The following is a 27,029-nucleotide window of genomic DNA, read 5'->3' on the forward strand; positions in this document are numbered from 1 at the left end:
AATTTAATAAAAAATCTTCCTGAAAAGTTGATTGTAACCTAAACGAAAGAAGATATTACGAGTATCTGTAATTAAAGTTTCTTTTAAAAAATTTCAGCACAAATTACAAAAAGGAAAAGTTTGATTGTATACAAGCAATGCACAGTGAAGCAGTATAATGTAGTTTTCAATTAATCGAACTGACAAACACAAAAGAATGTTTCGCCAAGAGGCAAAAAAAGATGTACGAAGCTAATGAAACGTCTTAATAAAAGCTATGAATGCGCGAGCCATTATTTAACCGGTATACCAACAGATCCCCTCCCATTTTTAATTGATCAAACCAATTAAAGACCCCGACCAGTGATCAATGATCCATGAAGCGCGCATAGATATCCTGAAATAAATGATTAACCGTAAGACGTGTATCAATATGAGTACAGAACTCTGATGAAGCTAGCTGCAACGTTGCTGAAATGTCAGTGGAATGATGTACTGTCGGGGATAAGTTGGAAACCTATCGAGGTATGAAGTGTCAATTCGAAACTGGAATAACCTTGGTGCAAGTAATTTCAAACTTATATACCCGATGTTTCAAGTAACGCGAGCTTGCGTAAAAATCCTTAGGGAACTCTATTCTTTTCAGGACACCATGTGTTCTTTGAAACAAAGAACTTTCATCTGATGCATATACAGAGTGTCCCAGGAGGAAACAAAATAATATAACCAATATGTTTGGTAGATCATTCTGAATCAAACAAGTCATATACGCTATGGATCTTGAGATCCATTCGTTTATTTATTTAACAAGAAAAATTCTGTATGTATGTAATCGGAACAGAACAATATTTTATCCTTTAAAGGAAGTGTTCAAAGTGATGATCCTCTACTGATATATTTATTCAAAGTTTGAATGTTCGTTGTCACTGTCTTCTACAAATTTTACTTCTGACGCCCTCATTTCTTTTGCGTATTGTAAATTCTGTTAATCCTTTGTGTCCGCCTTTAGAAACATTCTAACTTCGAGCTTACGCCTTATGTAGTAAGCACTTAAGTAAAGTAAACAACAATTATTTCGAAAATATATGAGCCAGAAACCATAGCATATATAACCTTTATGATTCAGAATGATCTACGAAACATACAGGTAAAGTTATTCGATTTCCTCCTAGGACACTTCACACGTAAAATATTATTTTCGTGCAATATGCGGATAATAGGTGTAAAATAAACTTGAAATCAAAAATGGAAAAACTCGTGTAATATTCGAATATGCACCGACGTGTCCGATTTACAAATAGAATTCTTTGCTTTCTAGACCTCCTCGACCGACACTGTTCCTCTTTAGAAACTGATCGCAGGCGTAATTCCTTCGATAAGAAAGTTTCGAGCGAGTCAGCAAGACGTAAGCAAGCGGAATGATTCGTTTAGCCGATCGGTAAGCTTCGGATTCGTCACGGCCGGGCCGCGCGCGCATCATTTCCGTAATGTAATTCTCAATAAACAAAGTTTCTCCACGGAAAACTTGGCGAATGGCCATTCATTACGCCCGAGCGACACGAACCTCGCGCGATGTTCGAATTGCTAGCAGACACGAAAGCACACGCCGGGACGAGGATCTCGATTGCCTCGAACGCCTCGAACGAAATTGAAGCTTATCGCGGTTCACGTTGCAATCTCGTTTTAACCCTCGACGATCGCGGAAGCGTGACGAAAATTTAGCCGTATCGCATGCAAGTAGAGTAGGAAGCGAACTATCAGCCAGTAGTGTTCAAGAATTCCTTGGATTGTTCCGGAATATGATATGATACCGAGTGTAAATAGAAAAAGGCATGAAAATTGTTTTTTAAATAGACCGACTCATAAGAATTGTTGAATATTTATCATAGAAAACTTTTATTTCCATATTGTATGTATTACATAAATCATTTTAAAATTTCATTAGATTCAATGAGACACAACTATGAAACCAATCTTACATATTATTTGCTCTTTCATATTAACGCTATGTATAGAGAAACCTTCCGCTACAGTTTCTCCAAGCCTCATCGTTTTCATTCTTACGATCACCTCAAGGTACAACCCACTTAACACAACTGTACACGAGTTCCGCATCACAAACCAAGATACAAGTTATGTTATGAAGAAAATTACAGAGCAACCAATACAACTATCTCTTGCAAAAACGTCAAACATAATTCTACACGAAAATCACAGAGTTACTACATATAAAATGTAGTTTTTTTGAAGGTTGGACTTGACGAGCTAATACTATCTATTAAATTTTAATCCATAATTAATTACCAATTACATTAAAGAAGGAGCTATGAATCACTATCAAATTATTAAATCAATTTAACATATTCAGTGTTAGAAAGATTTATAATAAATATATCATCCATATTGAATAATCAGAATATTCTTGTTTCTTAATGATGGGCTTAAATTTGGAAAAAGTGCGATAAAAATGGCTAGAAATATAAATCTAGCATTTGGGAAAAGTAAAAGACATTGTTTATTTTGCGTAAACAATTTTTTAATACATAAATTATTTTAAATAAACTATTCTGCAACTTAAAATACTAATTTCCATAAATCCATGATAAGTAATCCATGATATAATTCTGATACAATAAATGATCTATGATAAACGAAACCATTATTCATTAGAAAAATGTATCAAATCACACAAATATGACAATTATTCTTATTAAACATAAAAAGAAGTTACATTTCATATGCACGAACCGTGTAAATCCTCCCCTGTTACTCCCAAAATACCCCAACATTTCATTGAAGAAACCAACCAGTCAACGCGTTCGCCTACATCAAACTCATTTAAGCCTAAACCATTCTTTACATATGTATAATATCGTATATACATACCAAGAAAGTTGAATACGTGAGAATAGGCAGAAATGGTACCACTGTTCGAAGTGAGCTGAACGTTTTCTCAGAAGGTACACCGACAGTAGATTATCCCTGTCCGCGGCAGCCAGGGGACGGTAGTCGTGGACCAAGACCAGGCAAGATAAGGCAGCCGTAATTGACCATAACTCAAGGAAATGAAGCGGCGAACGGTACCGAGCATCTATATTCCGTCGTTGCTCGAACGTTAGGCGAGTTAACCTTCGGCCTGGATGCGCACGGACGTCGCTGCAGAATGTTCTCTCCGCTTCGCGATATCTTCTCAGCCGCGCGTCCGGCTGGCTTTTTCGAGAAGCAAAGAGTACGACGAACGATCACGATTCCCCTTCAAGCGGATCCATGGCTCGAAACAATGCCACGGAATCGTGCACCGGCCCGAGTTTCGTCCGGACGGAATTATACGGCGTTCCACCTCTTTTTCGTCGAATGGTTACTTATGGTGAAAGTGAGATCGCCGTGGTAATATTTCGACGTCGAGACGAATGAAAGATGGTCGCCAGTTAATTATGTCCGGATAATTGGAGGAAGAAGGAAGGTTTATTGTGACAGGTCGATAGGTAGATACCGGATGGATAGGTTTTCTTGTTGGGAAAGTATAGGTGTCGGCTAAGGGGAAAGAGTTACTTAGAAACAAGGTTGATTCTCGCCGCAGCCACTGGTCGTTTGTTGTAGAAGCATACAATCCACTCGATTTGTTAGTGTACGGTCTTAATTTCGAACACATGAGTACGTTTAACATATGTGTATATCGTAGAATTAAGAAACTTGTGTTCTTAATGAGAATTTGTATATGTAATATATAAAAATACTATGACACTTTAAAAACATTGTTTATTAGTAGAATATGTTACATAATTATTTTTTCTCATTAAATAGACATTAGTTTTGGAAAGCAAAAAATCAGCAGAATTATTATATATGTTGGAATATACTGTTCTTACCAAACTGATTTCAAAATTTGTAAGAATCTGTCAAAACACCTGGGTATATCGTATATGAACTGTTGCATGTCATAAAATTGTGTATATATCATATTGTGATAATCATAACATGTGTATTCTAGTACTTAAATGTGCACGAGAGACATAAAGTGGTATGAGTGAATAAACCGATATTTGCAAAGGACAGATTTTTATTAGAGTCAGTTTTTAGTGGAAAAGATACTTTTTTAAGCAATCATATTTTAGTACTCAGGTTTCATAATGTTTTCCTGCAATCTGTGGACCGTAAGAGATAAAGTTGTTGACCAAGCTTTTGGATCGATTCTTCCCTTCTTTGACTGCCCAGGGAGTTTGTCAACAAAAGATACATAAATAGTACATTCCTATCGATAAGCACTTCGAAGTCTGCAATCTATAAGATAACGCGCGAAAAGAAGAATAACGCTCTTATCTAAAACGCCCTGTTTCAAAGATTTCCTGTTTGACAAATACGTGTAGGAATATCTTTCGCGAGAGATATGGCGATCCTGAAATAAATCCAAGTCGGGTTTCGAAAACACTATCTGCGTGCAAGCAGAAACCATTTTTAACCCTTCATGAATATGATCATGATCGTCAGATCAAAGAATAATAACAAATATCATAATACTTATATCAACCTTATAACGATAATAGCTTTAGAAGAGGATTTAAATGTGTTGATACAACTATCAACCTGATAAAAATCACATTATTAAAAGATTTATTTTCTTCATTAGCATGAGCTTGATATATAAATATTTTATCCTAGTTACTAACATGTTACACGCAAAAACAGCCTAAACGCAACTACGGCACGATGTGTGTTATATGCATATATCAAACGGCGACACGCGAAGAAATCCGGCCATGTGTTACACACATGCGTCGCTCGTTGTTGAAGGGATAAAATTACTACTGGATTTAATTACACATGTTACTACTAACAGAAGAATGCAACGAGAATAAGAGTATAATTAACCTTGCTTCCCATTTCAAGAGATCTACGTTCCCATTGAAACTCGACAAACTCGTACTTCCAATAAGATAACCCTTTAAACTTCACAAAACACACCTGTAAATTTCGCACGACAGAGAATCAGGCTTCTTCGCGAGTACAGGTATTCGAATCGTGTTGGTATACTTTACGTTGGCCGCATTAAAAGGAGAAGTTTGTGCAGACCGGAGCCGCATAATGACCCAGTCCCGCGCAGCAATAAAGTCACACGTTCGAGCGTGAAATCTGGCGAAATTAATGCTGCGATAAATTACACGGTGCTTCGAGCTTACACTCGAACCGGCACGGCTCGTCTGTTTATTTTTGCGCGGCCAAAATCGAGCGATGACGGCAGAGTTCCTTTCGATTAAGGCCGCGATTACATTCGCATTTCTTTTTTCTGTAATTGTGAAAAGTTTCTTGCATCAGTAATAAGTACATCTCCGTACAAAAGTTTTAGCATAATTTTAACCCTTTGCACTCGAGGATTTTTTCGGTCGAGCGTAGCAGCTACTCCGGATGATTTGGCGTATATGTGACGCGCGTCTTATAGTTAGCGTAAAATGATTTTATATACAAATTAACTTACAAAGACATTACATTCTAATAATTTATCTATATTTACATCTTTGAAAATATGATTTTCTGATATTAATTTCTGTATTCCTTTTTTATATGATAATTTATAAAGCATTCACCAAAATGCATTCTTGAATATAATTGATCTCATTTTTCAACAGTTCAAAATCAAATTCATCTTCATTTGAGCTAATTTCACTTCCGAAAACCATTTTTTAGAGTTTCTAAACTATAATACTTGATACTATGAACGTCGAATCCGAACTAAAAGCATTATTACAATGTATCATCTATACAACATCATTACAATTACGAATAATTATCGTCATATTTAATAATAAATGACTTCAGATTCGTCAAAAACGGACGTCAACTTCACATAGCCGTATGATTTTGATCGCCTTGCACGATAATTTACTAATTAATGATATCAGCAAATTGACAAGTCACAAATTGTAGATTATAGATTTCTCTCGTATAATTTTAGTTTTAGGAGGTCCTAGAGACACCCAAAAAGCGTATGAACTATGAATAAGAGAAAAATCAGAAAAGGAAGGAAAACAAGACGTACGAAGACGAAACGGAATTGACAGAAAGTTAATCGCGTTTGCATGCCGATTTCATGGAAAACTGGTTTGATAGTGCTGAATTAAATCGGCGATGATTAATATCTCGGCATTGGTCACCACCGCCTGCTATCTGCGACAACCGGATGTAATGCACACCCTGGAATCGCATAATAAATGTAGATATTTCCGATTACAAATTGAAACATCCGCCGACAGGTAGCCCGAACTCGGCCCTGGCAGACGATGTTCCCTCGGCCGAGGTGAGATTGATTTATCGAATAAACTGATCGAGGTAAAAGTAAACCGGTTTGGCAGACGAGACGCGATGATAATGTCGTCTGGAAAAAGTTCAGATTTGAAAGTGTGACATTGTCTCAGAGTTTGGTAGAAGTGTGCACAAACCTTAAAATAGAGCGTTGTATTGCGTATGTTAGCCCTGTTGGTGAACCTGTACGAACCTTTTAGAAGTAAAACCGAGCAACTTCTTATATCATAAAATTTTCAGTTTCATTGTCCAGATACACGATTATTTAATTCCTGAAAAATAAATAATTTATTTCCATATATGTTGTCCCGTGCAACATTTTTAATGTCGCTTTCTAATGTGCGATGCAGATACGCAATTATGCAGATACGGATTTAGAATCAAAGAAGAAAATACGAATTGTTGAATTACCAAATTATGTAATCAATTGAAGCTATACCCCGTTACCTATTAGATCGAATAACAAATACAAAATTTGCTATTAATTATTTCTCACAAAAATATCTATTTTCAGAAAATATATCATTAAACCTACGATATTTTCTCCTTACCAATTATGTCACATTAAAGTTCTCTTTCCTTTAACCATCAAGCTATCGATATCAAGAAATAAAAAAAGAATGCACGTATTACGTTTTCCTGTGATATAGTCTTCGGCTGTGCCGACGTTATAAAATCAATTGTGCGTGATATCGATCGATTCCTCCCGATACATTCCATAACAGAACCATATGGTTGGAAAACCTTACAACCCTTAACAAACATGTAAGTATACAGGGTGCCCCAGTAATCATAGCAGAATTGGTGAGGTAGTGGTAATGACAAGAAGCAGATAATGAAATAGCAAGAACAGTAGTTTTAGTACACGTGTACAGAGCCGGTTTTTAAAATCAGTTTCGTCGAAATCGAAGTATCACGCACAAAAACATTATTTCACCGAATCACTCATCGCTACGTTGTACCACCAGTTGTTACCGGACACGCTGTACATACATCTCTAACCATTTGCCTCTATCGCCGACCAATGACGATTACAAAAAACGTAATTACAAGCGCCGTTCCTTTCGTGGAAAGGACGTATCACAGCCGCATCACAGCAACAGGCCACCGTCTTAGAAATCAATTTAACATTTTTCCAGCGGGCGATCTCTGTTGCCGGCCGACAGCCGCGCGCGGACGACTTGATAATCCGAGCGAGATAAGATCGACTGTCGGGGCCTCGCGGTGATTGCGTGGCGAGCGAATCGTTCGAACAGAAAGGTGAACGTTTCCCACGACCCTGCGAATCCTGCGCGCCGGATTCTGCGGCTGCACACACCATGGGTAATAAGACGCACACGCGAAACCGTGTGCATCGCCTCTTTGGTTCGATTCAGCTAGAAACGATAGTCGGAAATATCGATGACTAAGCTAAGCTCCAGCCTCCAGTCGAGACCACGTAAATTCGCTTTCCGTGCATCAAAAACGCAGTCGCATTTTGCAATTAGCGTGGAATGCGAGAAGGAGAAAACGAGGGTGAAGCAAGGGGAGAAGGGACAACACGGGGAGAAACGATCGACGTCGTAAAATCGCGGAACGAGAACCGAAGATGCAGATGCGCTGGCATCGAGAGAAGATGCTCGGCTTCTTCGAAACTCCTACGCGCTGGACGATTCCCAATTTGGTCTTCGTGTGCTCTCCCGCTATCCCGTTAATCGCGCTCGCTATCGAACCCACTCGCCCATTACTGAGCATGTGGATGTTGCAGTATGTTGGAAGTTAATTGCTGGCGCGATGTACAGGTTGCTTCGGACTCGCGTTGGTGAATACATAGTTGCTCGTTTGGAGAAGAGTAGGTTTGAGAAGTGTTCTATTGCACTCTTCTTTGGTTCGCTAAATTTGATTAATTATACGGTTTTAATGCAATCGTAACAAGTTTTAGAACGTGAAATTGTATAGAATGGAATAGATATGACGAACGAAGAACATAGCAAGTCACAAGTTCCCTGACTTTTATAGAGGAACAATTTTGAAATTCATTAAATTGTCAAAACAATTCTACAGCAAAATTATCTCTCCTTTTGATTTTGCAATTAAATACTTGATATTAGGTTGTCCCAAAAGTTTCTTTCGTTTTCTAAGAAAATAACAGATGCACAATTTTGTTCTATTTGTTTTGATAGAACAAATTGGATCGTACATAATTCAATAAAATAATATAAAACAAAAGATGTTGTAGATCTATTATTTCCTTATAAATAAATTAATATGAATTAAATTAAAATAGCATAGTAACTACACTAATATTGTCCATTTCTTATAAGACGTCTTGCGAAAAAATTTATTATCTATTTCCAAAGGGCTCATATCTTCGAATCCATCAGACGATTCCCTTATGGTACAGTCAAACAAATATTTTAATAGCTGTAACATACATTCAAATATTAGAAAAAGCGATGAAAACATACTTTTAACTCTAGACCTAAATAAAACGTAGGAACTGTGCATTGAATTTCAATTCTTACACTCCTGCAAAATTCGAAGAATATATCTTACCACGTTTCCTCCTTTAATCTTCATTTATAAATCGTATCCACACCATCCTGACGTTCTTTTACAACCATGTATTGAAGGTTACAAGGCGATTAATGAAAAACGATCGTACGTAAAGCAATACCGCTGCGATCGGTCCCTGGCTATCGAACCTTCGCCGAATGGAAAGATTGGAAATATTACGTACATCATAACATGGTATGCAATTTATTAGGCGGTCTCGATTCATGTTAATTCGCACGATAAATATCAGGCCATTAATTTAGCGGGTGTCGTTCATTTTTCAATTACGGATAACTTTCGCAGCTTGACCGATTCGATCGGCGAGAACGAAACGCGGCTCGTTTTATGACGACGTCGACGCTCGTCCGCGTTCCTGCACACGCCCGGTGCGGCCCGCAAATTTCCGTGGATAGCGAGCCTGTCGTAATAATATACAATTAACCGAAATTAGGTACCGCGTTACAATAAGCTTGCCTTTTCATTTACAGCCGCCGCTACCGCGCCGCTAGAAAAGAATCAAAGTGGCCCCTCCCTCTGCTGTCTTCTCGGACCTATCGTTTTCGTCGAAACGCGAATTCGTTCGTAGACCCGAAAGAAACTCGTAAATTCTATGGCTATACAAATGGTTCGTAAAAGTCTTCGAACACTTGCAGAAACCGTTTAGGAGTATATTGTGCAATTTATAATTTCATTAGCACAAGTAACTAGATACGATTACCGTAATTATGTTGATAAAATTTGAAACGAATCTGAAATTCTGTAGAATGTTATAGAATATTTAATTAATATTTTCAATGGGATCATTTTTAACACTGACTGTATGTCAAAATGGCAGTTTATACTGTATGTAAATTTTGTTAATATATGTTTGTAATAAATATTTTGTATCTTCCATATTCATTTTCAGATTAGTTTGAAATTGTACCAATATAATCATGACAATTATGTATCATTATAACACTAATCAAATTCCGAAATGTTTTATATAAAAGTTATCTATGGTAAGCATTTAAATAATCTTGTGAGCAATTGTACATTTAACGTGCGAAAGACGCGTTTCCACGATCGTATTGCTCGTAGTCGAACGACGAACTATTTAAAATTTATTCGAAGAGGAATGAAGGAAAAGGAAGCTGCGGCTTTGAGCGCGAATTCATGGAAGGAAATAATAAATTGAGAGCGTGGGGTGGACGCAATTATCAAGAATACCGGGCGGTCGTTATGTTCCCCACCTGTCGCAAGAAGTTTTCGTACTATGTAACCGGATTATTCGACGCACGTTTCGTTTCGCGTGAAATCTCAGACGGAAGCACGGAATTAACTGAGTCTGCTCAGATATATAACTTCTCGATATGCAGACTTCCGTATAATTACTTTTGTGCATTAAGAATTTATTGAACCATAGTTGGGAGACCACGAATATAGAATCTGTTATGTTGCACCTTTCATGCCAGAAAATTATTATAGATAAATGACAAATAACTATTATTTATTTAAAATTATTAGAATAATAATCATTGAAAAATATGGTGCACGCCACTACAGTATTCTAGGATTCTTCCAAATTTTCCCATTTCTATCGTGGACTATCATCCTCCCCGAACTTTATCGATGCTTCAAGTTCCTTAACTCTTATTTATTGTTCCCATTTCAACTAAGTTTCTACGTTACATTACGTTCAATTCGTTCATTCGAAAAATCAAGCGAACAAGCGTCTCCGAAAGAAGGTTCGCCTTTTTCCTAGGATTTCGAGGCGAAGAAACGAGCACCATCGAGACAACGGCCACGTCAGATAGATGCACGCAAGCCGTCAGCAACGTTGAACGGCGTAATGAGATTCGCAAATGACGATACCGCTCGATGTGTTCGAAAGCGTGTCGATTTGGCACTGTCGAATAAATTAACGAAAGATCAAGATGCAAATAGAGGTGATTTTAAGCAGCAACACGCGAGCAACGAGGCAGCAATTTTCTGGGAGAGTTTCAGAATGTCTCAGACAGTGTCATCTTGTCGGATTACACTTCTCTTTCGCATTTCTCTTTAGCTGGTTCCACCCGCCTTGATAGCCCCCGTTAACGACAACTTCAGGGAAGATTGTAAAGATATATGGAAGGCGGACGAAGTACAGTGAATCGCGAAAGTATTTAAACGCTCATCGTGAACAATTTTTGTGAATACATTATGTTCTTATATTCTATTAATACTGCTATCACAATTATAATAGTGGATTTTTAAACCAATTTAAAAATGTATATATGTATGTAGACGTTGCAAGTTATATACTGCAAACGTACGCTTGTATAATAAAAAATTAGTTTTTAGTATAAAAAGTGGTCTTATATATAGAATCAGTAATCATATATCATCATAGATCATTTATCATTATCGAAGTAATTTCTACGTGATTTAATGTATCTTTTCATTCAACTAGTCTTATTATTTTAAATCCATAAGAATTATTTATTTCTAGACAATTCTTATAGTTTCTTCATGTGCAATTTCTCTCTTTTAAGTAATTGCAGAATATTAAAAACTTGTCTAGTAATAGTGTATTTTAATATGGAATGTTAAAAGATGTCTTCAACAACTTTTTATATCGTTTTTTTTTTTTCAAACTTAAATACATATAAAAAATCATCGAATTATATAAAAGTACATGAAGCAAAATATAACTTATACATTGTTCTTCAATATCGTATGGCAATGAACATTAATAAATTACTGCATTTTTCTTAAATTCCTTAGAAACCTAATATATTCGTAAAAAATTTATACAAACGTTGAAATACTTTCGTGAGTCGCTACAGGAAAGAAAAGATCAGAGTGTCCTTGCCTCTTCTTGGCTTTCTGTCTCATCGTCGAGAGAATGAATCCTTCTTCGAGGACAACGACGAAGACGACGAAAGGAAGAAGAGCGGCAAGAAGCTCGAAGCGTGTCGTCGGCCGATTCCACGCGATAACGTCGTTCCGGTTCTCGAAACCAGCGTGCTGGTTCGCGCGTGAAAGAACACGTTTGCAAGACGGCAATAAAATATTAGGTCCCGGCCCGCTGGTATACACGCCGTGCCGACAATCTTTCCTAGAAAATTAAATGCGATGTTTTGCTCGATCAGGCTTCCCGCCGCGTTTTCTCACGAGTCACTCTGTCGCGCGAGCTTTAAATAGGCCGTGAATGGCAGTCTGCACACGATGCTCCGAAACAATGGCAAAGAAGGATGGGTGAGTTAAGTATAAACAGTACTAAAGGTGTGTCTTGTACGATCTGCTCGATACGACTTGGCCCTGAAACTCGTAAGTCATCGTGGTCACTGAAGTTGATTAAATGATAAATGAAGGGTGATGACGAAGGAGATAGATATTAATTTTAAGGGAATTATTGTGATCTATCATTCTATGATTTTATTTTGATTGAACTATGTTGTAATTTATACAAAAGTAAGGAGGATTGAAGTCATCACTTTATTATTTTCGAAATTCTTTGAAAAATACTGATAGTCATTGTTGTCAGTTTTTACTAATTTTTGTGGGAAACTATAGAAAAAGAATTTTTATCTATGAAATTATTATACATATGAATCTCGTTTCTCTCGATTGTAATTCTAAAATATCGCTCTCTTTAATCAGTTTGTTATTTCATTCGCAAAGACATTTTTATAATAAAAAGATACCAAGAGTACTTTTATTTTATGTATTTGTTCTATATTATTTTAGTAACATTTTTTCACATATGAAACTTCTTAACATGTCATCTTCTCATCAAAATCAGAAATAGCTAGCAAAATAAAATTCCTGTATTCTATTATTGATTGAAGCGAGAGACGTAAGAAAGTTTTGAGTTTTTATAAGAAATAGTACTATCTTTGCTGATCATCGTACCTAGAATAAATTGTGGATACTTGGTCAAAAATGTGACGGAGAGTATCTCGTTCAAGAATAGCTTCAAGATCAGAAGTTCAACTTCCTGAAGTAAATTGATTTCACCGTAAAAGTCCATAATGAATTTCTTAAACACAAGATCACAAGGACGTCAAAGTACGCTTTACTTTTTCTACCATTTCGAATGGCACTTCTCTGGATTCATGGCACGCTCAGCTTAAAATAGGACACGATTTTGTCGAAGATGGCACACTTCCTGCCTCGCCTTTTTCTTTTACGAAGACGCTCGCTGTTTAAAGACTGTATTTGCGTTACGTAGCTTATTATCTCAGCTCAGAGGTTGACTAATGTAAATTAATGAAGGCGGAACTGAGCTGTAGTTGAATCTTAAAAGAGTAAGCTATCTTTTCGCTACTTTCTGGCTGATACGTTGAAAACTTGTGTTACGTTATCTGGAAAATTTGAATCTTCAAGTACCAACCTACTTTTAATTAAAAAAGGGAAAGATCCTATTTAAATAATACCTGTGTTTAACTTCAAAGAACTATAATTTATTTAATATATATTCTGCATGATGACTTGAGGTTCTGCATTTCAGTCTTTTTGTTTAATTTATTCTCATAATTGCTTACAATTTCATTTTATCCTACGTATGTATATATAAGTATATATAATGAATTCAGTTGAAGTAATTGATTAAAAATTCTTGACAAGAAAGATTTGATACAACTCTCCACAATCATTTATATAAAGTAGCCTTGAGAACTAATATTTATTATCCTACATCGAGGTCTACACTTTCATTCAAGGAAGTATATGGATCCTTGTCTCTCTTTGATAAGATTATTTACAAATTATGGATACATAACTACAATGATTTCATCCTGTATAATCATTATAAAATTATATCCTTTATAATCACTATTGGTTGAGTTGATTTTTAAAAATCAATATATAATAAAATCAATATAATAACAAAACTAGCACCTTTTCTTTCGACAAACATCGCGATTCATAAAACCTTCTCTCCAACTCATCTCTAATCAATTTTATCTTAAAATAATTCTGTATGAGAATCAATTTCTAAGAAGAAGGAAGAAGGACATTTTTTACTTCTTCTTGGAAATAAGTAAAAGTACAATAAAAGAATTCTAGCGATTATCGTTCTGGAACAACTTATCGCTGCCATAACGTTGATCAACGTTGAACAAAGCTAGGACAGATATAGCAGTCACCGTCATCTTCGCAGACCATTCATAGTCTTGAATGACCAATTTCAAGACGAGGTACATATTCAGACCGCGTGTGCTCGCCTCGAAAGGCTTGCGTTGTGTTTCATTGACGTTCGTTCTAGCCTTGTTAGCGGTTCAACAATGTAAATCAATCGGAAAATAAGGCAATTTACTCTGGCGCAAGGAATTAATAAGCAATTAGATGCGGTCTTAAGGCCGCGAGCGGTGTTCAACGATTTCCAGAGAGTCGACCGACATGTTAAATTACGCTTTTTTCTGCTTGTATAAGCATTACTGGCGGCTACTAATTACGTGAAGTCTACATGGTGAAAAAGTGAAAGAGAAAGAGGAAGAAAGAGAAAAGCGTACGTGACTATATCACCTATCTATCTTGTACCTCTATGCTTGGACAATAGCTGTATCAGTCGCGTCGGTCTTTGTTGAAAATTGCCGAACCATTCAGTAACGACGATACACGCGCGATCAACTTTTCCAATTTTGCGTTTAATTGGATGGTAAACGCGTTCATGCAGCACATGTTCTGATTGTGTGTTAATTTCGCTATTTGCGACTCAAATGTTAACGTTGTACATTGGTTCAGCTCGCCTATATTCTATGTAGGTAACAGGGGGTAATAATAAATTCTTTAGTCTTTTTCTTCTTATTAGACGATTGTTATTAATTATTTAACTGCTTAGGCCTTTTTTGCTCCTGCTTGCCTGCGTTAATTGATTGTCGGGTACGTTAATGACTCCACCACTCCATTGACTCTACTGCTTGAGTTCGTTTTGCTTCTAATGATCAACGTTACTTTAGTACCTTTTCAATTGCTTATTATATTGTTCTGAACTATGCATTCTGCAAGCACAGTTGCTGTATATGTGTGTATGAGACAAATTAGTTCTTTCAATTACAGTCTGAGTATGGACCATCAACATCCTATATCCTCAATGTACATTATCCTCAATCAAATGTAACTTTCTTTAGACGAAGGAATATCTAATGATTCCAAATTAATCAATCAAATTACTGAACCAAAGTTTCAATATAGAAACACCACTTCCTCTAAACACATATGATGTTCAACCAAATCCAATCTCATTCAAATCATCTAGAAACATGTAATTGCTCTAAGAAATGACCAAATTAATCGATCAAATTATTAAATGTAGTAAATCCAAAGTTTCAAACAGAAACACCGCTCGCCGAGCAATTAGAATTCCATTACGTCGTTTCATAAAGTACCAGCGATCTTTTCTTGAATCTACGTGCTTAACATAATCGTCATTTAATCATATACGTGTGGTGTACGTCCGTTTCGCGTCTTGCAACCTACAATTTCCACTAACAAACAGTTCACGGAATTCTCACACAAGAGATCGGTATCTCTCGTCCGCGTTTGAGCGGTGCACGGGTCAGTAAATCGCGCGGCGCGACGCTTCGCGCCTCCGCGGCCATCAGAAACAGCTGCTTATGTGCCGTTAAACGTCACAGGGATCGAGCAAAATCTTCGTTGATGCCGTTTACACGTGCCGGATCGCGTACCACTGCGTGCTCGGAAGTCATCGTGCACCGTGACTTCTTATCCGGGATCTCGGACGATGGTAACTGTTCATTTGTCGACGGACAGACCGCACGACAGGGAACGTGGCCGACAATCCATCGACCTAGTCGCAAGAACGGCGATAGTAACGACTTCCGGTACGTGAAAGGCAACTCTGTGGCGACTACTGTCTTACGGATATTTTTCGAAGCATCCCTCTTTGTGATGCGTATCGATCGTTTCGTGTGGAATGTATAGGTTCGTGTGATTGGGTAAAGGAGACTCTGATGCGGATTTTGAGAGTGAATTTCAAACTTGGATACACTTATCGTAAGGCAAACCCTTTATACATACCATTGTTTGGATAAAAAGTCGTATGTAATGGTAAAACTAATAAATATATGTATATATAATAAATTTGAATTTTTTATCCTCTTGTATGAAATATTTTTGTCGAATACAGATAAACTTTACAATATACTGTTCCTTTTTTATAGCACACAAATCTTTTAAAATGTATAGAATTGTCAAGTTTGAACAAGAAAATCTATCATAATTAAGCTGCAGAAATTTATCCGGTGATGAAAGGAAAAATTTTATTATCCTTTCTGTATCTATTTATTTTGTCCGTAAAGCATATACAGTATACTTCTTTGCCTTTTGGCATTATTCCAATTCCAAAACAAGTCGCGAAAAATTTATTAATGGATTAACAAAATTTAATTAACATAAAACAAAAACTGCTTCCCAAGAATCGTAATTCCATTGGACGATGTCGAACCTCGTTAGTCTTTATTTTATGCCATAATTTTATCCATCCTACTTAAGCCATCTTACTTTTTACTGACACGAGTAATTGGATTCTAGTTTCTTTGAAAGTTCCTTGTAAACATGTCTACGTCAATAGTCCAATTACTACTTCTCACTGAAGGATTTAACAATTTTTACAATATGACGCTTAAGAAACCTTATTAGTTTAACAGATGAAATTTATGTAGATTATCGCAAGAACGAAATGCGTAAGAATCGATATTTCTAGTATTGTAGATACTGTTTTCCTTCCTTTTCACACGTTTAATCGAAAACATTAAAACGATGGATCAATTAAAGACAATGAAGCAGCAGAAATTCCAGGGAGATAAATGGTCCGTTAAGTTAATCCACTAAGGAACTCAACTCGTTAAGTTTGCACAGCCGAAGACTGGCGGCTCTTCCATTGCTTCGTTACGATCCGAAAGGTACATTGGAAAAAGGAAGCGGCTACCCCAGAACATTTCGATCTGAATGACACTGTTAACTTGGAAAATCAACAGGGAGAAATACTCTAAATTACTTAACGGTGACACATAATGGACATAAAATTTTAACTTCTCGAAGCATTTGACCGTTACGGTTATCGTGTTTTACAGATAATGAGTTTTACAATTCATGCCTCTCACACGTAGTACATTGCAATAAAATCCGTAGGCAAAATTCGAAGGTAAGATAATTTGTTTCTTTGAAATTTCCCTTTAGATTATATTAATATTGATACACGCTATTATGAGCAATCACGCGATATATGATATGGCAATAAAGATATAATTCCGCTATAAATTTAAGATGCAACGCGTTTCCTTGCTCATTAAAACTACAGATAAATAATAATTCCTTTTCTGACTTATCTTCATTCCATCTCATATATTTATACTTACTTAGTTAGACCTTCTTGTACGATAATTTAATTAATTGATAATATTTAATTAATTGATAAGTTATAACTTTTGTGCATAAATCATCTTTACAGGTTTATGTATTTTATGTGAAATAAGACAATTAGTTGGTTTGTAATTCATAAGGTAGAATTTTATTTGTTTTATTATCAAACTGTTGGCTTGTAATTTAGAAAATGGCTTTTAAGATTTCATTGATAATATCATTCGAACAAGATACATGATAGAAATTTGCGGAAGTGAAGGTCCGGAGCGCCGACCCGACATGACCTGATGAAATTTAGAGCATCGAACTAACATGAACAGGAACATCGAATTTTGTTTGTGGGAGGTAATTTCGCAAACATCCTGCACAATAAAAATACTTTACGTACATCTCCAGCAAGAAGACCATGTATCAAAAGCAACTAGTTGTAGCCGCGAGTCATTGAGGCGAAACAAGAGATCCTCGAATATGATAAAGAAACGACAATGCGTCGCTATCGTTTCGTCATCGATCCCAGGTTCCCTTCGGGAGAAAACCGTGGGCGTTGATTGAGTGCACGAGAGCTGATCGTGGCTAGTCGTTTTTCTTTCGCGATTCAGAATGCCAGCATCCCATAATGCAGACAAGAAATTTACTAGATCAGTGGCTAGTTGATACGATGACATCCACGGTAGTTCTACAGTTCCATGGTGTTCGTTCACTAACGATACAATCAACGTATCGCCGATCCATCTAGTTGTTATCATAATTAATGACCGTTCGCTTAATTAACTTCTATCGGACAATTAATGGCCTTCTTGAATTTTATTACTCGATAATCGTTCGTCCAGGAACGTTATGGTCAAGCTCATTTAAGATGTATGACCACGTCTACTAATACCTGTCCGTTTTCAGAACCAGTATTATTTTTTCTTTGTTTAAATACGTTTACTGCCGTATAAACTTTGCAATATTATAACAAAATAAAATAAAAGAATAACATAAAAATTAACAAAGAACTAGCAACCCAGGAATTTGTAGTCTCTACATACGCGACAGAAATGGTAAAAGGGTCGCAGCATGAATTTCAGAAAATCCTAACTAAACATTTGTACTGCGGATTTTTGTGACATCCATATTTTTGAGAACATCGTTAAAGAAGTAAAACCTCGGTAGAAAATTAGTTTATGGACATTTTATATACTTTTTCATATTATGTGCATTTTTTGCAATTTTGCACTTCCAAATTTCCTATAAATGCATAAAAATTCGTAGTACAGACACCATATTGTCTGTAATACGCTTTGTATTTCAACGGAGAAGAACGTTAGTGAAATCAGAGGCAACATTACGCCGTAAGTCCTCCGGCCGTGTATATTTAAGATCGTTACACAATGACGAGACGTTCGTGGGATCGCCGAGCAAAATGATCGTAAATTATAGTCGAGCTCCAGGCGGGCAAAAGATTGCCGATTTCGGCCCGAACGGAAGCCTAATTGTGCGTGTAGCAAAAACATCCTAGTCGCTACTAATTGCTACCTGGTGAGCGTATCACGGGAGAAAAAATGTAAATCACGAGTGGCCTCGTGCACGGTGGCAAATGTATGTATTATCTTCTGCATAACGGTTACACCTGCTTCTCTCTTTTTTTGGGGAACCCAATTCGGCAATCTTTTTTATCTTTCATCGATACGTTCGATAAGCACTTCATTCTCACTTGTATTTATAGAGCGGTTAGGTTATTAGCCTACTGTGGAAAGTACAAGCTATTTATAGATTGCGGATGTTTATATAAATTCATGTTTTTGGAGGTGAGTAAAGAGGTGAAAATAAAACAAAGATTTGTTTTACATATTAAAAGTAGTAGGCAATGTTCTGTTTTTAATATTTTATATATTTTATATTTGTAGTTTGTAGTTTGAATATCTTTATGCATTTTATATATATAAATCTGATAGTTTATTCGTTAAAATGCTTAGTCAAGAAGAAAATTAGTAACGATAGATCTTAACAACAGTCTAAAATTACATTCGCAATGATGCTGTGTGTTCTGTATCTATTATGTTGTGTATATGTTATTTACGAATATCATTCTTGTTTCAACAAGCAATCAGACTTGATATATTTAAAAAACTTTCGCATATAATCGGAATGAAAAAATAGCGAGTCCTTTGTACATATTCTCTTCGAACTTAGGAAATTTTTTTAACGGTAACAAATTATTACAATGAAACGTTTCGTCGTCAATTTCAGCTTAAAAGCCTTTCACAAAAACGTACGATGGTAAAAAGTTAATTAACGTATTACCTGTCTGAAATAGTTTAAAACTAAATTAAAGTCATCAAAGCAAACGAATCGTCGTAATTCAGATTTCAAAAAACCGCGAATCAGTACCTTCTGTCCGTTTCAACAAAAACATCTAATTCGCTTCATAAATTCATCCAGTCGACTTTATTCTCGAACACCAGTCATATTGCTTGCAACAAAAAGACCTGTTCCGTCAGAACTTGTTCCATTTCTACAATGCAATCTCATTCTTCGCGTCTCTTCATCGAGACTCTAACGGTTCACCAATTTTACCAACATCGTAAAACTAGACTCCAATCGATTTCAAGTACGGTCGTTTTACAATAGTTACAGCCGCGGACAAGAGAGATAACCCGATAACAATCCACTGCGAACGGCTAAGTTGTACCGAAGACACTCTGCATAGAAATTACAAGCACGATCACCGTTGATCGACGTTGAGATCGAGGATCGGTATCGCGAGATCGCGTCGTGATCACGGTCAAAGGAAAAAATCTTGGTACCGTTCTATACGAGAGTCTCCTGGTGATTGACTCGAGAATTTACGTCGTAATAAGGACAAGTTGCTTTGTATGGACAGAAGCCTTTAGAGTTTTCATTTATTGTGGTTTTTGTAAGACTCAAAGGCTAGGAAGAGATTCCAATGATATTTATTAATAGAATTAATTTATTCATTATATATCTATCATTTTATCATATCTATCATTATATATCTATTCATTAATAGAATTAATAGAATATGTATGAATTTTGATTTAACAAGTTAAATATAATAGACCTTTCAGCAAAGTTTAGGAACTCTTGGTTTTGATTGAATATATATAAAGAATATAGATTTCCATTTGAACATTTAATTAACTTTTCTTGTTGTTTCTTTACAACTTTTGTTTAAAATTGTTAAGATATAGAGAGGATTCGGAAATACAAATAGTTTCCTTTATTCACACACAACAGCTATGTATATACACTCTGAAGACCTCGACAACGTTCTTGCACGCACGCTTGTTGTCAACCGACTCCTCTAGATTCTTCTAACCGTTTTCTAAACGCCATTTGTCTCAATTCTGACCTGGACGCTCTCTGACACTTACACACATTCACATGTACAGTGTAAATGTATCATCTTCCTAACAAAAATATTTTTCCATACTTTGAGATATCTAACAATTTCTAGTTAAATCGAGAACATTGTACATTATCTGTAATATTACAATTGCGAAGATTAAAATAAATTTTATTTAAATAATTAATTTGAAATAATAGAAATTTAAATTCAAAGCGATAAAAATGACACCATAATGGTAAGAAAATTCAAGTATGTCAAATTGTTTCGCAGATATAAAGATGCATCGCGTGTTAGGTTTACGCTGGATTTCATGTATACACGTAGAAACAGAACAATAAATGGACGTTGTCGGCGAGATATCGTGGCATTTATTGGTTTCTGAATTTTATTGTAGTGCGATTGCAAACGAATCGAATTCGGTACGAGAGGAATGCTAAACGCTTGAGGCGAACAGATCGCATTCTTCGAAATGTTGCGTTGGATGATTTCTTTTAACAACCCGGATTATTCGTTTAGCTTCGCTTTAATTTAGATTGTGGTCATTTATCAAGATAAGGAATTAAATGGAGTGTACATGCAGTATAAGGAATAAATAAACTACTAAAAGCAATTAATGTAACTAATTTCGATTGCTAATATTATATCATGCTGCTTTCGATAAGGGAATGAGTTCGTTTAAATTGAATCTGAAATAGTTTGAATTATGAAGATGAAACTATAAAAATTTCCAAAGATAAACATGATCTAATTAAAGGAGAATATTGAGCAACTTTCTTGCCTCTCTTTCCAATCGATATTTTTAATAACCATCGTTAAGAGTACGATATATTGGTACAAGATATTCAAAAGGTATCGGTAAAAGTATTATGAATTGACCGCATCCGTTAAACACAGCAAAAATATCTTAATGAATATATAGGATGTTAAAAAACTTGTAAGCATAAAATGTGCCGGTTAAAAGGATTCATCAGAGAAGATAAAAATGTTTTAATATATGTCCGGAACTAACCGGTTTAAGAGGAATTCAAGTTTTTGGCCTGCGAGGCAATCACCTGTTGTATGCTCCAACCTTAATCCTATTCACATTTTTCACCACCATTCACGACAAATACATCCAATTCTGTTTTTACGTTGAGGAAGCTGTCTAAAAAAAGATATAGTGCGTATGAAAAGATAAAAAGAATAATGATAGGTTGTTTTCAAAGAAATTATGTAAAAGTCTCCAATTAGATCTTTATTTCATTTTTATTCATTTGCGTGCATTTCGTGTTTCATGAACTTATAAAAGCGATCATGTGCACACGTATATTATAGAACAAATTATCCTTCGTAAAGAAAATAATATGCCAGTAATTCAAGAATCCAAATGGGCAAAAAATAACGGCTATGCTAATTAGATTCTATTTGTTGTCTCTTCCTGAGAATAGATGTATTCGTTTATGTAAGAATGGAATAAAATTTGAGTTGGCGTTTTTAAATATTTGTGGGATCCATGAAGTACATAATAATTCAAAACTTTTCACCGATAGTACATATATATACATAACAACAATTGTTATTCTCCCTAAATATTTGTCCAGCTTTCCTATAAATCACAACGAGCAATCGATTGTTTATTTCTCCGTCAGCTAAATAGATTCGCAGTTCAGCTTCTTAGGTAGGAATGTCTGTCTACGAAATACAACCATCATGCGTACAGGCGAATAATGATCGTGTTCAAAGCAGCGCGGCCGGCTTGAATGCTGTCTTAAAGAACCTTTAATTATCGTCGAACAAAAATATCGTCGCACAGCAAAATAACACATAGTACCCACCAATTCATCTAACCGCGGCAATCTTCGAAAACATTTCACTTCCAGGTATTCCCGGTTCTCTTAATCACTCTCAGGCTACACGCCATCGAACCTGCTATATTTCTTCTTAGTTCTTTAACGCCGATGTTCCCAACATGACGAGACACGTGGTCAGAGGTCGGTGTACCGTCGGTATCTCGATACTTGGAAAGCTGACAGAATGTTGCCTATGTTCACGATAATAGACTTGTTTCCACGAGAGTTTGTACAAAAGACTGATGGAGTCTCCGTGTTTCCAAAGAGATGAACATACGCTGTAGGAACAGTGAAGGGGCCACAGGATTTCTGATGAGTTCAGCCTTGGATTCAAACACGAAAGCATGTTATTTGATCAAAAGGAAATGATGGAATACAGTAGACTTATTGAGAAGTGGGTTAATTTTCGATCATTTGAAGCTGCGCAAACTTTTTTTTGAAATAATGTTCCGTGATTTCCTGTTGTTAAGTATATGCTTGACTTTGTATGATTTGAATTGGTATTCTATGAACTGTACGTTTTTATTCATCTCCGTTTCTTCAGTATGTATTTTTCTAGGTTAAATAAAATACCTTTTACTATGATGGATATTTGCCTAATTTTCGTTTACAGAGTAAAGATTGTCTACTTGTCCGTTGGTACGTATATTTTAATATTCTTCTTGTGTTCTTCCTCTTTAAAGCTCGAAGATAGGATTCTAGTTTTCCAAATTTTTAAAAAATCAACAAGTCTTTGAATTTTTAATTTCTCGAGTTTTTTTATATCTTCCTTTAAGTTTTCTTGAAACTTCGTCAATAGGAAACAGTGATAAGCACAGTTAGAAAATTCCGGATGAAACGCAGGAAATGCTATACGTGCAATCCTGTCGCGTGTCTTCTTCCGCGACGGAGCCGATTTAACGATCGCGCTAATGATTGCCCATCTTTTCTGCGTGTACACGTGCTTTTTTATTTTGTCGTGAGCACAATACCAACTAATCAAGTTGCTCGTTCGGACGCGCAGCACATATGGAAAGCACGGAAAGTGTTTCTTTTTTACCAGTCACTCCGTTCCGTTCACCACACGACTATTCGTTACTCCTTCGTCAGTTCCTTACATTGATTTCACAATGGCGAATAATTATGCGTGAACTCGCTTTGTCATCGACTCTTCTTGCCTTCATGACGGTTCCTGTCGGTTGGATGTTGCGGTAAAAATTATCGAAGATGTATCGACAGGAATAACGAAATTTCGAAACTACTAATTGACGAGCGTGTGTTGGATTCCTTTATCGTATTTATATAAAGAATGCAATAACTTTATGAAAACGAAAGTTTCTAATGTTTGGATGATAAGAGAAAACTGATTATGGAATAAAACTTTATACAAAAGTATTTGTTAAACTATATATAAAACTATAAGTTGTAGAGCATAGGTGTATCGATAGATAAAAGAACCAATTTCTGTTCCTAATTTCTTCTTTCCTGTTTCCTGATTTCTTTCACATAGGCCTATACATATTTTAAATTGATCCAGAACTATGATTATTCCATAAACACTTTTAATATGAGAACCAACCATAAGCAGATAAATTCAAATCATTTCATTTCCCCGTCACGTGACTCATACTTTGCACAATGAGAAGCGGAATTCCCATACTATGAGAAAACGAAACAGCGCTACCGAGCGTACGCCAAAAACGAACGAAGCTAAACAGCATGGAACCAACGGCAAGAAGTCGACGTCAACTGGACGCGTTTCAGTTTCCCGCGACATCGTTCTGACAGCCATGAAGAATCGTCGTCATCCACGGCCAGTCGGTCCGGCATTATAATGAAAATTTATAGCAGCGCGCACTGCGACGCTATTGTAGCTAATACCAGCGCTGTGGCTTGTCCATCGTAAGAGAAAAACTTTCACACAACGAAAGGATAAGGATCTATGAAATACTCTGAGTAAATATCGTTGATCTCTGTGCTATAACGATAGTTATGCGTATTGTTCGTAGCTGGACAGTTGGCTAGAGCAACGAATACGGGTCTGATTGGTTTATAATAGTATGTTACATTAAACTTCGAGTCTTGAATCTTTAAAAGATAACTTCACGGTTTAAGCTATAAGTTACGCTCTCTAGATTCAATGTATATGTTAATTTTATTTGCAGATGTGAAATTTTCGGTAATTACATGTGTCTATTTTAATTAAATCGTAAAATTTGAACTCGTGAACGTCGGAAGGATACAAACCTGCTACTTAATCATCTTCACTAACACAGTTGTTGAACCTATCTTTATGGTTCTATTAGATTTATCATACACAACCAATCAGACCCACTTTTCTTCCAGGTGCCTTCTTCTGAATGGCCAACAGTACATATCTTGCATCTGTGTTATTCAACTGACTAACTTTCCAACCACGTATAACACATGGTAGTCGATACCTGCATTTATCTTCGACCGCGACAAATAACTTCATAATGTTAATCCTATGGAGAGAGTCGCTTCGTTAATTGCATTGGGGACAGATTTGATGAGACGAAGCTATCGAGCTCGATAGAACGAAACGCGGCGCAAAATGAAAGGAACTCGTGTGCTGGCCAGCTGTTAGTGTCTTTTTAAGCATTTAACGGATCGTAAGAATTTATGGGCGGATTATAATATCGCCAACCGAGAAGATAAATGTCCGCGTGGTGTCGCGTCGTGGCGAACGACGAGAAAAATGGACGTGACAGGAATAATAAAAGCGGTCACTGTGCGTTCTGCTCCCTTTCGCTTTCATTTGAACTTGTCGATAGATTGAAAGGGAATTACAGATCGAAAATTGAGATTAAAAGTATGTTGATTTATTTTAATGTGTTCGCTATATCCGAACCAACAGGAAGACAAAATTTCGAATTGAAAATTTGTTCAAGAGTACAAGAAGTTCTATTATATGTGTGTCGTTTAATGCAAAAATAGTATAAGTCAATTTTTTGCCTATTTGGTTTAACACCTCACCTTGAAAGCATAACCTTCATTCTATTTTATGCAGAAGTGGTGTAAGTATATCTTTATTATTTTCTCAGTGAATAGAAGAATAGGTGAAAGTGACGGCCATTCGACCCGTTACAGAATTTTTACTTTATCCTGCATTGTTCAGTAATCAACCTTTTTGACTTACGCCACTTTTCAATTAAATAGCTCATTTGTAGTGAGAGTATTTACTTAAACGTGTAATTTAATAAGGTTTTGTTGCATGCGTGATAAGCTGGTTAGTTCGAGTTGAGGAATAAAATATGAAACGTTGGATGGTTTGTAGGTTTAGTGGAACGCAGTGTAATAATTTAAAAGAGACGTAAGACATTCATGATTCCGTTTTTTATCTCCAGACGAAAAATATGAAATCTGAATAAAGTAAGAAATATGAGATGCACAACGTGGAAATAAACGTGGCCCGTTACTGAATACTACAGAGGTATGTTATAGCGTCATAAATAATTCCTGAGGGCAACACTAGCGCTAATATTTTCTTATGAAAACCTATTTTTGTAAGTCGATGTCCAACGAGGACCGTTTCTAACAAAACAATTTGCGAACGTGGCATCTAGTCGAGCAGAAATTCCGTTGTGGGAAAGGTTGCGAACATTTTTCGTACTCGTAGCGCAAAACAATTCCACGATGGTAATAGGAACGATGCCGTTAACTTTATCGCTGTTGTCAGAGATAACTGAGACACAAATAAGATGTCGTGAAAATCTCCATAATTAGTAGACAAATATAATTGCAGCTATAAATGAAATACAAAATTATAATAAGAATGAAACTTATTATCCTACATACAATCAAATACAGTATTCAAAAATATTCAAAATATAAAATTCTGTAATACCAATGTAATTCTCTAATAGAAAATCAAACATACAATATCATTATACAAAATTATAATAGCAGTAAAAATTACTATCCTATATATATATATCCTATAATCCAGAAAAATTAAAGATCAAAAAATCCTGTTGATTAATGTTATACTTTTTCGATGAAAGAATAATCGAAATTCAGCTATATGATTATGAACTACATGGGATTTCAGGGATTTATATTTTTATGTATTTTTTCTTCATATCCGTAAGACTAGGTAATAAAACTCTATGACCTACAAAATGTTATTTGTTCATCCGGTAATGTTACTTATTACTTAATAAATTATTGTGCAAGAGGATTCTGGTGTTCAATCTGATTCTGATGTTCTGATGTTCAACCTGATAATTCTTTCATGCTTCACACTAGATCCATCTGACGTTTTTAATCTAGTCTGAACGCAATTCGTCAACCTATCCACGGGATGAAACGATAGAATCTCACATCCTTCGGGCATTCTAGTGCAGCTCGTAAACAGATACATATAATTTGGTGAAACGTGTTAGATAACTTTCGTAATAACCGCCAACGGGCGACTGTTTACAAAGGAACGTGGATGGCGAATCGCCTGTATGCCGATTGAGGCACTCTAGGAACGTCGATACGGAAAAGGCGGAGGATTTACGAGTTCGCCAATGGGTCTCAATCGTGATTCCAGAGATTTGTTTCGCGATAATCGCTCGCAGGTATCAATTTTCGCACGTCCTCGCGATTACTCTTCTCGATACAGTCTTTCCTCTTCAACCAGAAAGAGAGTTTACATTGTGTCGCCTAACCGTGTGCACGTGGCCGTTCCTAACGCGTGAAAT

General features: G+C 36.1%; 2 long non-coding RNA genes across 2 annotated transcripts; one reads left to right on the forward strand and one right to left on the reverse strand.

Moving 5' to 3' along the window:
* Window positions 1-5,537: 5,537 nt before the first annotated feature.
* On the reverse strand, window positions 5,538-6,713 carry LOC125385948. The gene is made up of 2 exons (XR_007225738.1): window positions 6,414-6,713; window positions 5,538-6,349 (listed from the first exon to the last, which is right to left on the reverse strand). It is a non-coding gene; the product is annotated as an uncharacterized LOC125385948 (long non-coding RNA).
* Window positions 6,714-12,213: 5,500 nt separating this feature from the next.
* Window positions 12,214-15,879, forward strand: LOC125384794. The gene is made up of 2 exons (XR_007223565.1): window positions 12,214-14,284; window positions 15,414-15,879. It is a non-coding gene; the product is annotated as an uncharacterized LOC125384794 (long non-coding RNA).
* The last annotated feature ends 11,150 nt before the right edge of the window (window positions 15,880-27,029 follow it).

The sequence above is a fragment of the Bombus terrestris genome, chromosome 1 (genome assembly GCF_910591885.1).
Source record: "Bombus terrestris chromosome 1, iyBomTerr1.2, whole genome shotgun sequence".
Classification (NCBI taxonomy): domain Eukaryota; kingdom Metazoa; phylum Arthropoda; class Insecta; order Hymenoptera; family Apidae; genus Bombus; species Bombus terrestris.